This window comes from Anomalospiza imberbis, chromosome 22, assembly GCF_031753505.1.
Source record: "Anomalospiza imberbis isolate Cuckoo-Finch-1a 21T00152 chromosome 22, ASM3175350v1, whole genome shotgun sequence".
NCBI lineage: Eukaryota > Metazoa > Chordata > Aves > Passeriformes > Viduidae > Anomalospiza > Anomalospiza imberbis.
Window position 1 is genome coordinate 8,590,395 of NC_089702.1, and position 14,142 is coordinate 8,604,536.

The following is a 14,142-nucleotide window of genomic DNA, read 5'->3' on the forward strand; positions in this document are numbered from 1 at the left end:
GGGGCTTCTCCACAAGCTGGAGAAAAAGCAGTTCATGTCATCCGGCATTCAACACTGTGTTTTGCTATTTTAGGGGTACCTGGAGTTATCAAAACAGATAATGGACCTGCATATGTAGGAAAGAAAGTTACTCGCTTTTTGCAATTATGGGATGTTAAGCATGTTACAGGTATACCACACTCCCTTACAGGTCAAGCCATTGTAGAAGGGGCAAACCAAACTTTAAAACAATACCATGCAAAATTTAAAACAATTACTGATCCGCAGGAGAGATTGGCAAAAGCACTATTCCCTTTAAATCATCTTTGTATATTTGGTGTTCATGATATGCCCCCTGCATTTGTACATGGGACACTTGCAAAACAAAATGATGCAGAAAAATCAATACCTGTAATGTATAGGCATCCTGCTACAGGGATTTGGTCAGGACCAGCACCTGTAAATTTTATGGGTAGAGGTCATATGTGTGCATCCACACCTACAGGTCCCTTGCGGGTTCCGAGCAAGTGGACACGTCCAGCTACAACACGGCCACCGCCAGCACCTCCACAGCCACCGCTGACACCTCCACCGATGAACGAAGGCTCCACCGACGACGACTACGGCTTGAGCCTATTTGTCAGGAACTAAATGATGTTTTAAAGACTAATATTCATTGGACTAACCCTGATACAACTTTGATAGCCTCAGAATTAAATTACCTTTGGCGACAGAGAACAAAATTGATAACAGATGTAACTTGTGGGTGCTCGGGGGGTTGTACATCACTTGTAATTACATGTGGAGGTTGCAATAGAATAGTTCAAGGTAGAGGAGATTTCCGTATACTTCAAGGGTGTATAGAATGCTGGACACCTCTGCATCGTGATAACCCAGTTAGAGCCCTTCAGCAGTGGCTAAATCTGCCTGGTGCTACACAAGCACAACTGTATGCTCTGTGGGAAAATCTAGAAGAAAAAGAATTAGCCTATTTGGCATTTAGATTGATTAGATTGCTTCGCTTGGCAAAATTATTTGTGCGAACTAAACTAGAGTCTTGTCAATATAAACGCTTATGTTCTAAACATAACCTAGAAGGAGGACACTATTTCTAGATAGAATGATACCTTTGATTTTGCTACTGTTAATTTTGCTGTATGCTGATGCTTGGGCTCCTGCACAACCAAAAACAAACATATGGGTCACTTTGGCTAATTTGACAAACCAGAGTACTATCTGTCTGTCTTTATCCTCACCTGGAAATCCATTTTCTACCTGTCTAGTAGGGGTACCTGTCGAAAATTGGCCTTGCCCTCAGAAGACATCAACGTGCAAGGTAAGACAGCCTCAATATAATGTGGATAACTGGGATTCTTGGGTTCCTTACCTTCCTCTTGCTCCTCTTGAGCCACAGGAGTTAGAGCTTTTGGGATCAGTGAAGGCTGATGCATGCATTATTTTTAATTGGACTAGTGTACAGCAACAGAATCTCAACAGCAGGTATTCGATTTCAGCAAATTCCAGCCTTCCAATATATAGAAATTCCTCTTATTGGTGTATTTGCACTTCACCACATGCCTCAGTTTCCTCTGCATCTCCACTGCAGCTACCTACTGGGTATTTCCTCATTTGTGGAGATCATGCTAGGCCTGGTATCCCTTCTAGACTTAAAGGAGGTCCCTGCACTACTGGACGACTGTCTTTATTGACACCAAATACGTCTATGATATTAAAAGTATCCCGACATCATAGACAAACAAGGTTGACCCATGCATTTCAGAGTGATTGTAGAGATGATATACAGTTTTGGTCCCCAGGAGCAATTGTAACTGCTTCGATTTTTGTTTCTAGCGCTGCAGCAGCAAAGGCACAAGCTACACTGAACAGATTAGGTTGCTGGCTTGCCAAACAGACTAATGCTACATCTGCTGCACTGTCTAATCTTTTGCTGGATGTTGACTCTGTTAGGCACGCTTCTTTACAAAATCGTGCTGCTATTGATTTTTTACTATTGGCCCAGGGACATGGTTGTGAAGATTTTGAAGGTATGTGTTGCATGAATTTGGCTGATCATTCAAAGTCAATACAAAAGCAAATCAGTGAATTGCATAGGCTTACTACTCAGTTACAACAAGCAGATGGATTTGGATTAGACAACTGGCTAAAATCATTGGGTCTGGGACCATGGTTTCGTTCTATCATTCAATAGTTGATTATGCTCGGTTTAGTGATTTTGCTGTTTGTGTGTTTATTGCCATGTATTTGTTCTTGCCTGCAGAGAGTCATGCATTAAGTTGCTTCATCTGTTACCAATCAAACAATGCTTGCACAGAAGAAAAACGGGGGAATTGTTGGGGAATGGCTGCAGGAACAGGGTCATGGATCGATGGAACAGTTATTCCATCAATCCTCTGTTTGAGAGCCCAGACCTGAGCTCTGTGCCCGGGAGGAGCTCTGGCCTGGGAAACTGGCCTGGGAACAGCACTGGCCTGTGAACAGTACACTGTGCATGTACAGATAGCAAAAGGCAGAATATCCTTGAGATATGAGCTGTACGAGAACAGGATGTAAAACAAAATGTACCTAGCAAAGTAAAAAGCCAGCAGATTAAACACTTAGCTACAGCTGAAACTGCACGTGGAAGAACATAAAACAATGCACCTTTATGAATTGACCAGTGAGAGCTTGTTGCTGACATTGCTTGTGAAAGACTGTATAAACTGACAGGATCTCTGAATGAACGGGAGCTTGCTTATCAATCATATTGGTTGTGTGCTTGTCTTCCCTCACCACCCACGGCAATACTCCCCAGTCCAGCCCCAGCATCCATCTCCCCAGTCTGACTCCAGTGTCCATCCCCCCAATCCAACCCCAGTGTCCATCTCCCCAGTCCAGCCCCAGCATCCATCTCCCCAGTCTGACCCCAGTGTCCATCCCCCCAGTCTGACCCCAGTGTCCATCTCCCCAGTCCAATCCCAGTGCCCCTCTCCCCAGTCCAACCCCAGTGTCCATCTCCCCAGTCCAATCCCAGTGTCCATCTCCCCAGTCCAACCCCAGTGTCCATCTCCCCAGTCCAATCCCAGTGCCCCTCTCCCCAGTCCAACCCCAGTGTCCATCTCCCCAGTCCAATCCCAGTGTCCATCTCCCCAGTCCAATCCCAGTGTCCATCTCCCCAGTCCAACCCCAGTGTCCATCTCCCCTGTCTGACCCCAGTGTCCATCTCCCCTGTCCAATCCCAGTGTCCCTCTCCCCAGTCCAACCCCAGTGTCCATCTCCCCAGTCCAATCCCAGTGTCCATCTCCTCAGTCCAATCCCAGCATCCATCCCCACAGTCCAATCCCAGTGTCCATCTCCTCAGTCCAATCCCCATGTCCATCTCCCCAGTCCAATCCCAGTGTCCATTCCCCCAATCCAACCCCAGTGTCCATCCCCACAGTCCAATCCCAGTGTCCATCTCCCCAGTCCAGCCTCGTGTCCATCTCCCCAGTCTGACCCAGTGTCCCTCTCCCCAGTCCAATCCCAGTGTCCATCTCCCCAGTCCAGCCTCGTGTCCATCTCCCCAGTCTGACCCAGTGTCCCTCTCCCCAGTCCAACCCCAGTGTCCATCACCCCAGTCCAACCCCAGTATCCATCTCCCCAGTCTGACCCCAGTGTCCATCTCCCCAGTCTGACCCCAGTGTCCATCTCCCCAGTCCAATCCCAGTGTCCATCTCCCCAGTCCAACCCCAGTGTCCATCTCCCCAGTCCAATCCCAGTGTCCATCTCCCCAGTCCAGCCCAGTGTCCATCTCCCCAGTCTGACCCAGTATCCATCTCCCCAGTCCAATCCCCATGTCCATCTCCCCAGTCCAACCCCAGTGTCCATCTCCCCAGTCCAATCCCAGTGTCCATCTCCCCAGTCCAACCCCAGTGTCCATCTCCCCAGTCCAACCCCAGTATCCCTCTCCCCAGTCCAATCCCAGTATCCATCTCCCCAGTCCAGCCCAGTGTCCATCTCCCCAGTCCAGCCCAGTGTCCATCTCCCCAGTCCAATCCCCATGTCCATCTCCCCAGTCTGACCCAGTATCCATCTCCCCAGTCCAATCCCCATGTCCATCTCCCCAGTCTGACCCCAGTGTCCATCCCCCCAGTCTGACCTCAGTGTCCATCCCCACAGTCCAATCCCAGTGTCCCTCTCCCCAGTCCAGCCCCAGCATCCATCCCCACAGTCCAATCCCAGTGTCCATTCCCCCAATCTAACCCCAGTGTCCATGCCCACAGTCCAATCTCAGTGTCCATCTCCCCAGTCCAGCCTCGTGTCCCTCTCCCCAGTCTGACCCCAGTGTCCCTCTCCCCAGTCCAACCCCAGTGTCCATCTCCCCAGTCCAATCCCAGTGTCCATCTCCCCAGTCCAATCCCAGTGTCCATCCCCACAGTCCAATCCCAGTGTCCCTCTCCCCAGTCCAATCCCAGTGTCCATCTCCCCAGTCCAATCCCAGTATCCATCTCCCCAGTCTGACCCAGTATCCATCTCCCCAGTCCAATCCCAGTGTCCATCTCCCCAGTCTGACCCCAGTGTCCATCTCCCCAGTCCAGCCCAGTGTCCATCTCCCCAGTCCGACCCCAGTGTCCATCTCCCCAGTCCAATCCCAGTGTCCCTCTCCCCAGTCCAATCCCAGTGTCTATCTCCCCAGTCTGACCCAGTGTCCCTCTCCCCAGTCCAGCCCAGTGTCCATCTCCCCAGTCTGACCCAGTATCCATCTCCCCAGTCCAATCCCCATGTCCATCTCCCCAGTCCAACCCCAGTGTCCATCACCCCAGTCCAATCCCAGTGTCCATCTCCCCAGTCCAATCCCAGTGTCCATCTCCCCAGTCCGACCCCAGTGTCCATCTCCCCAGTCCAACCCCAGTGTCCATCTCCCCAGTCCAATCCCAGTGTCCATCTCCCCAGTCCAATCCCAGTGTCCCTCTCCCCAGTCTGACCCCAGTGTCCATCACCCCAGTCCAACCCCAGTGTCCATCTCCCCAGTCTGACCCCAGTGTCCCTCTCCCCAGTCTGACCCCAGTGTCCATCACCCCAGTCCAACCCCAGTGTCCATCACCCCAGTCCAACCCCAGTGTCCATCTCCCCAGTCTGACCCCAGTGTCCATCTCCCCAGTCCAACCCCAATGTCCATCTCCCCAGTCCAATCCCAGTGTCCATCTCCCCAGTCCAACCCCAGCGTCCATCTCCCCTGACCCCAGTGTCCATCTCCCCAGTCCAATCCCAGTGTCCATCTCCCCAGTCCAACCCCAGTGTCCATCTCCCCAGTCCAATCCCAGTGTCCCTCTCCCCAGTCCAGCCCCATGACCATCTCCCCAGTTTGCATGTTGGGAGTTGTGCCAAAGGTTTCCCGGGAATCCAGAGAAAAGCCATCCCTGTCGCTGCCCGTGTCCTGACGGGGTCACTCTCTTAGGACCTGGCCATGGCCAGGCCGAGCTGGGGATCCCAAATCCCCTCCCAGCTCCCGGGAGGATCCATCCTGTGAGCGGGGCCAGGATCCTCCTCCCACCCCTCCCACAAACGGGGACAGCGTTCCCCTTCCAGTCCAGAGGAACCTCCCGGCCCGCCAGGGCCACACGGGTGGGGGCTACAAGGGGATGGGGTTGTGAAAAATGCATCTTTTACGACTGGCTTTTCGCAGATATTAAATATTCTATGTGCAATGTTAGAAAGTGACGCTGTGTCAGTTCTCTTAGGTAGTGTGTTGAATGTACTTTTAGGTTATAACACAATGCTGGAATGGAAACTGGGCTATGTCAGATGCTTTTTGATTAGCTCCAGAAAGAGGTGAGACCAACAAGAAACTCTTCGCGCAGAGATAGCAGCGAGAGGGCACACAAAGAGTTACAGCCTCCTTATCAGAAAAGACAAACATCCTTCCACCTCTCCGTCTTTGTGGAGCCGCCAGGATTAAGGAAGGAGCTGACAGAAACCAGAAAAGCTCTCAATTTGCCACGGTTATATGTAACAGGTATAATTCGCGCCATTTTTTTGCATGATATATATAATATTAAATAATTGTTAGGATGTACCCTTTGGCATTAGAAGCCCCCCCCTTCTCAGGCAAAACTGAGTGTGTGCTGAAACCTGATTTACAAACAAGGGGATGTGGCTCGCCAGGAGATGGGCCTTATCTCCTTATCTGAGGCGATATGGAGACACCCAGGGGCTGATCCCCATCAGGAACAACCCCCCCGGGCCGATACATGTGAATACTCTGTACCCGTAAATTTCATCAAGAGTTTCCAGACACCAGACTTTGAATTTCTCTGCCTTGTCGCAGAGAAGGAAATCTCATCAACTTATGGGACTTTGAATGAAACAAAGGACTGAATGCCGAAATCCTGGCCTCAGGCAAAATTTTCCCTATAAAAATGGCTTGTACCAGGATGGTGGTGTGGGGGCATAGAGTGAAACCTCTGCTGAGGCTGATCTCTGTGTCTTGCACCCAGCGCCGATCCCGGGCTCGGCACTGTCCTTTTCCGTGTGGCTGGCTAAGTTAGATCTCTACTGCTAAAATAAATTCCTTTTATTTATTATTATTTTTTTTTTTAATTTGGCTGGATCATTTTTCATTTATAACACCAGGAACTGATGCATCGTGTGTGAGATGTGTGAGCCTGCCCCAGGCTGTCCGGGGGATTCCTGTGCTCACAAACCACGCTTGTCGTGGCGCAGCGCCCGAGAGCACCCGGACCCCCGCAATTCTTCGCTTTTTATTGGCTCGCGACTGTCCCAACTCTAAATCTCATTACTCTAATTGGATTGCTATCTTTATAACCATTTTACCTTTATTAAACTTTGAAAATTTTAAAAACCCTAGCGACTGGCGTTTTTCACAGGGTTATAGGAGATACGGGGGCTATAGGGGATATGGAGGTCTATAGGGGATATGGGGGAGCTGTGGGGGATATCGGGGTTATAGGGGATATAGGGGAGCTATAGGGGATATGGGGGAGCTGTGGGGGATATGGGGGAGCTATAGGGGATATGGGGGAGCTGTGGGGGATATCGGGGTTATAGGGGATATGGGGTTTATAGGGGATATCGGGGTTATAGGGGATATGGGGGAGCTATAGGGGATATGGGGGGGCTATAGGGGATATGGGGGGGCTATAGGGGATATGGGGGAGCTGTGGGGGATATCGGGGTTATAGGGGATATGAGGTTTATAGAGGATATCGGGGTTATAGGAGATACGGGGGCTATAGGGGATATGGGGGAGCTATAGGGGATATGGGGGAGCTGTGGGGGATATCGGGGTTATAGGGGATATGGGGGCTTATAGGGGATATCGGGGTTATAGGGGATATGGGGGAGCTATAGGGGATATGGAGGTCTATAGGGGATATGGGGGAGCTGTGGGGGATATCAGGGTTATAGGGGATATGGGGGAGCTATAGGGGATATGGGGGAGCTGTGGGGGATATCGGGGTTATAGGGGATATCGGGGTTATAGGGGATATAGGGGAGCTATAGGGGATATGGGGGAGCTATAGGGGATATGGAGGTCTATAGGGGATATGGGGGAGCTATAGGGGATATGGGGGGGCTATAGGGGATATGGGGGAGCTGTGGGGGATATCGGGGTTATAGGGGATATGGGGTTTATAGAGGATATCGGGGTTATAGGGGATATGGGGGAGCTATAGGGGATATGGAGGTCTATAGGGGATATGGGGGAGCTGTGGGGGATATCAGGGTTATAGGGGATATGGGGGCTTATAGGGGATATCGGGGTTATAGGGGATATGGGGTTTATAGGAGATACGGGGGCTATAGGGGATATGGGGGGTTATAGGGGATATGGGAGAGCTGTAGGGGATATTGGGGTTATAGGGGATCTGGGGGTTATGGAGGGGATGAGGGGTCTATAGGGGATATGGATGGGCTCTAGGGGATATGGATGAGCTCTAGGGGATATGGATGAGCTATAGGGGATATGGATGGGCTATAGGGGATATGGATGGGCTATAGGGGATATGGATGGGCTATAGGGGATATGGGGTCTATTGGGGATATGGGGGAGCTATAGGGGATATGGATGGGCTATAGGGGATATGGGGGAGCTATAGGGGATATGGATGGGCTATAGGGGATATGGGGGGCTATAGGGGATATGGATGAGCTATAGGGGATATGGATGGGCTATAGGGGATATGGGGGTCTATAGGGGATATGGATGGGCTATAGGGGATATGGGGGTCTATAGGGGATATGGGGGAGCTATAGGGGATATGGGGGAGCTATAGGGGATATGGATGGGCTATAGGGGATATGGGGGGCTATAGGGGATATGGATGAGCTATATGGGATATGGATGGGCTATAGGGGATATGGATGGGCTATAGGGGATATGGGGGGGCTATAGGGATATGGGGGGGCTATAGGGATATGGATGGGCTATAGGGATATGGGGGCTATAGGGGATATGGATGAGCTATAGGGGATATGGATGGGCTATAGGGGATATGGATGGGCTATAGGGGATATGGGGGGGCTATAGGGGATATGGATGGGCTATAGGGGATATGGGGGGCTATAGGGGATATGGATGAGCTATAGGGGATATGGGGGGGCTATAGGGGATATGGATGGGCTATAGGGGATATGGGGGGGCTACAGGGGATATGGGGGGGCTATAGGGGATATGGATGGGCTATAGGGGATATGGGGTCTATAGGGGATATGGATGAGCTATATGGGATACCGGGGGCTACAGGGGATGGGGGATCCAGGGCATTTCCCACCCCAGCCCGTTTCTGCAGAGCCCAGCAGGGAGCGTGGCTGGACCAGAGCTGGGCTGGGCTCGAGGCTGTGGGGAGAGGCCTGGAGCACCTGAGTCCTGGTGGACTCCCCCCCTCCCAGAGGCCCCCACATTCACCTGGGGGTCACGGCTCAACCACCGCTGGTTCTGTGGGGCAGGGTGGGGTTTCACAGCCTTTGGGAGGGGCTTGGCTGGGGCCGGGGGTGGTTCGGTCCCACCTCAGCCCCCACCAGGGCCAAGGGGCTCCTTCCATGGAGTCAGTGGGATGAGGGAACCACCTGGAGCTTGTTTATTGCCAGGGATGTTTGCCCGTGTGAATAATTTCTTTTCTTATACCTTTGATTATTACTATTGGAGCTGTTCCTGTTCCTTCTCTTCTCTCGTTGCTGTTTCCAGTAAATTGTCCTTGTCTCCCCCAGGGATCTTTGCCTTCTGTGCCTCCAGCTGGAGCAGGAGGGGGAGCAGTGTCCGGTTTGGAGTCTCTAAACTGGGACCACCATTCCTAAAGCACAGCAGCCTTTACCGGAGCCCAAAGTGGGGCAGGAAGGGTTGAGACAACCACAGACCTGCCCAGAGCAGGTTGGAAACAGCCCTGAGCCAAGATTTGTGTGTTTGGCCCAGGGGCACAAGGCTGGCCGTGCTCACGGGGGTGTCCTGGACGTTTCCACGTTCTCATAATCCCTGTCAGAGCAGGGAGAGGGATCGGGGTCACGCTGCTGCTGCACTGTGGGATTTCAGTTCATGGCATGAGAACATCCAGGGCAATCAGGGGCGTTTGGGAGGCGTGTTCAGTGCTGCTCTCCTGCCCTGGCCTTGGCAATTCCTCAATAACCATGCCCATCTTAGCGGGAGAAACAGGGCAGGAGGATTCTCCCCAGCCTTGCACCCCCTTTGCCTCCTTTGGGCCTGTTACAGCAGCTTTGGAGAATCCAGGATTCCCTTTGGATGTTGGGGAAAGCCTGTTCCTGTTGCTGGTTCTGCCAGATCACACCATGTTGGGAGTCAAGAAGGAGATTTCCAAGGAGGCCCAAGGGTGGAGAATCATGGCAGTGTGGAATGCGGGAGAAAACAGGCCAGGATTTGGGGAAATTCTCTGCTCCAGTGGTTTGGAAGTTCAGCCCTGAAGAACTGCAGTGATAAAGTGATAAAATATGTGAGGGAAAAATGCTTTGTCAGCAACTCCCTGCAGTGTGCTGGGCCCTGGCTGTGGGTAACTGGACTCTGCTGGTCACGGGACACCGGGGAGGAGGAGGAGGAGGAGGAGAGCAGAGCCAGAGGCACCGTGGCCACTCCAAGGGCAGCTGAGCCAGAGGAAGAACCCGTGCCAGGAGCAGCAACCGCGATGCAGCAGAAGAAATCCAAGCCCAGAGCAGTTCGCTCGGTGGGGGATGAAGAGGAAGCAGGGACCTTCCAAGCCAAGGAAGAGGCAGAGCCAGAGAGAACTGCCCCGATCCCTGTTCCCAGGAGTCCTGTGGGATCAGGAAAAGCTTTCAGGCCCGGTGGCCTGGCTGCTCCAGTGCTGGGGTTTCGTGGATATGGAACTGGACAGAGTGAAGCCAAGGAACTTGGATCCTGTCCTGGGATGTGGGCACCGCCAAGGGGGCTGGGAAGAGGACAGAGACCCCCAGCCCCTGCAGAGACTCCTGTCAGGTGTGAGGGAAAGGTGTTCCCTCAAGGATTGTCTAAGAGTGACCGCAGGAAGCTGCAGCACCATGGAGAAAGGTACCCAGCACCTGAGGGAATTGGCTGTGCTGGAGGGAATCCATGGGGTTCCAGCAGTGAGCAGCTCCTGCAGGGCTGGGTGGAGCCCAGCACATGATCCAGGCTCTGGAAGTTCCTCTGGAGCACTTCCCTGGGTGGAGCCCAGCACATGATCCAGGCTCTGGAAGTTCCTCTGGAGCACTTCCCTTGGTGGAGCCCAGCACAAGATCCAGGCTCTGGAAGTTCCTCTGGAGCACTTCCCTGGGTGGAGCCCAGCACATGATCCAGGCTCTGGAAGTTCCTCTGGAGCACTTCCCTGGGTGGAGCCCAGCACATGATCCAGGCTCTGGAAGTTCCTCTGGAGCACTTCCCTGGGTGGAGGCCAGCATCCAGGCTCTGGAAGTTTCTCTGGAGTGCCGTCGCCGTGCCCCAGCTCCCTGGCAGCGATGCCAACGGAAGCAGCAGAACAAACAGTGCCTCAGGTGAGTCCCTGACCTGGGCACGATGGAGACCATCCTTATTCCTCCCCACTGACCTCGGCTGTGGGAGGATGGTCCAAGACCTTGGGCAGAGTCAAGAGACTCATGCAAATTAGGAAATGTTCCCTGTGCCACCAGTGTGGACCAGTCTCTGCTATCAGGAGCAGCTGGAGAGAGAGGGGACAGCCCACGAGGTCACCTGTGGTTTTACCTGCATGACAGAGAGGACTGGAGGCACTGGCACCTCCAGCTGGTGTTTACGGAAGTGTCTCAGGTTTAGCTGGGTGTGTATTCAACGGCCACCTGTTAGAGGTGTGGCAGCTATCCTCTGTTCATTGGGCAATTTTCTTCTGCTAATTGGGCAGCTATCTTCTGCTCTTTGGGCAGTTTTTCTTCATCTCTTCCACAACCAATCCTCCTCTCCATGAGATCTCTTCTGTTCATGGGCCATTAATTATTCATTATCTTCTGTTCATGGCCAGTGAGTGTCCCTGCATGGCTGAGAAAATTCCATCATCCCACTGGGAGATGCTCCGCCCAGGGGAGGAGCCGAGCATTCCTACCTGGATACAATCTGACTTTTTGGGACACCACAGCAGCCTTTGCCCACTGCATTCCCAGAGGAGCAGCTTTCTTCCCCACTGCATTCCCAGAGCAAGCCCAGGCCCATCCACACCAGCCCTGGAGCTTCAGAGGAAAACTCCCCCCTTGTGCAGGATCCCTGCTCCAGCAGAAGCACAGCTGGCACTGCAGGAGGGCTGAGCCACCATGGGATGGGACTGCTGCCACCACCCTGACCCACAGCGGGTCACGGCTGCTCTGGCTCTGGCACTGGTTTGTTTTGTTTGTTTGTACTATTGCATTTGTATTTTTAGTTTTCCTAGTCAGGAACTGTCATTCCTGCTCCCACATCTCTGCCTGACAGGATGGGCTGCTCCAGCTGGGAGCTCTGGGCACAGCCAGCAGCTGACAGCACAGCAGCCCTCGGGAGAGATCCAGGATGGACACACGGACAGCCAGGACTGACTAACCTCAGCACACACCTGGCACAGCCAGGGCCTGCGGAGATGAAACTGCTGCTGTGTGTGTATAAATACAGGTACAGTGGAACGCGGGGGAACCTGGGGCGTGGATGGTCCAGAAAAAAGGATCAGAGCAGGGTGTGGGATAGGGAATGGTGTGGATGGTGCAGAATAAAGGATCAGGGCAAGGTGTGGGATAAGGAATGGTGTGGATGGTGTAGGATAAAGGATCAGAGCAGGGTGTGGGATAAGGAATGGTGTGGATGGTGCAGGATAAAGGATCAGAGCAGGGTGTGGGTAAGGAATGGTGTGGATGGTGCAGGATAAAGGATCAGAGCAAGGTGTGGGATAAGGAATGGTGTGGATGGTGCAGAATAAAGGATCAGAGCAGGGTGTGGGTAAGGAATGGTGTGGATGGTGCAGAATAAAGGATCAGAGCAAGGTGTGGGATAAGGAATGGTGTGGATGGTGCAGGATAAAGGATCAGAGCAGGGTGTGGGATAGGGAATGGTGTGGATGGTGCAGAATAAAGGATCAGAGCAGGGTGTGGGATAGGGAATGGTGTGGATGGTGCAGAATAAAGGATCAGAGCAGGGTGTGGGATAGGGAATGGTGTGGATGGTGCAGGATAAAGGATCAGAGCAGGGTGTGGGTAAGGAATGGTGTGGATGGTGCAGAAAAAAGGGTGAGCGCAAGGTGTGGGTAAGGAATGGTGTGGATGGTGCAGGATAAAGGATCAGGGCAAGTTGTAGGATAAGGAATGGTGTGGATGGTGCAGAATAAAGGATCAGAGCAAGGTGTGGGATAGGGAATGGTGTGGATGGTGCAGGATAAAGGATCAGAGCAAGGTGTGGGATAAGGAATGGTGTGGATGGTGCAGGATAAAGGATCAGAGCAGGGTGTGGGTAAGGAATGATGTGGATGGTGCAGGATAAAGGATCAGAGCAGGGTGTGGGTAAGGAATGGTGTGGATGGTGCAGAAAAAAGGATCAGAGCAGGGTGTGGGTAAGGAATGGTGTGGATGGTGCAGGATAAAGGATCAGAGCAGGGTGTGGGTAAGGAATGGTGTGGATGGTGCAGGATAAAGGATCAGAGCAGGGTGTGGGTAAGGAATGGTGTGGATGGTGTGCAGTAAGGGGTGGGGAATGTCCTGGTTGTGGCCAGGACAGGGTTAATTTCTGCCAGGACCCCGAGGTCTTTCTGTACCGTTGCTGTTCCCATTTGTTTAAATTCTTCTTTCCTCCAAGCTGGGCCAGGTTCGGAGTCTGGGGGCGCCGAACTGAGGACACATCTTGGAGTCACTGACCAAGGAAAGGGGAATTAAAGGGTCAAAGACCCCCTGTGTCCCCACCCTCACCTTTTCCAGGTGAAATCCCAGGTACAACCCGCAAATGAGGGTGCTCCCCCTCCTCCAGGTGTGTCCACCTGGGCACTCCTGAGCCAGGATCAACCGTGGGGTGCTCCAGCCCTGACCCCCCCGGGGCATGGGGGATTTGGGGAGGAATTTGAGGTGATTTGGGGGGACTTGGGGATGAATTCGAGACGATTTGGGGGATTTGAGGATGAATTCAAGGTGATGTGGGGGGATTTGAGGATGAATTCGAGGTGATTTGGGGGGATTTGAGGATGAATTTGAGGTGATTTGGGGGGTTTGAGGATGAATTCGAGGTGATTTGGGAGATCTGGGGGGATTTGAGGATGAATTCGAGGTGATTTGGGGGATCTGGGGGGATTTGAGATGAATTTGAGGATGAATTCGAGGTGATTTGGGGGGTTTGAGGATGAATTCGAGGTGATTTGGGAGATCTGGGGGGATTTGAGGATGAATTCGAGGTGATTTGGGGTGATTTGAGGATGAATTCGAGGTGATTTGGGGATGATTTTGCGTGGTGACGGGGTAATTTAGGGGGAAGATTCAGGGATATTTCAAGGTGATTTTGGGGCCCTCTTGAGGTGATTTGGCAGATTTTTGGAGGTGATTTTGGGGTGGTTTTGGGGAGATGTCTGGGGTGATTTTAGAGGTGCTACTCAGTCCTGGGAAGTTCTGGGGTGATGCTGACCCCCTGCACTGGCCAGACTGTCGCAGTTGTCACCTGAGCCAGGACCTGCCTCACCTGGACCCCACCCTGGCTTTATTTAAATCAAATCCTTGGGTTTTATTGTCTTTTTCCTG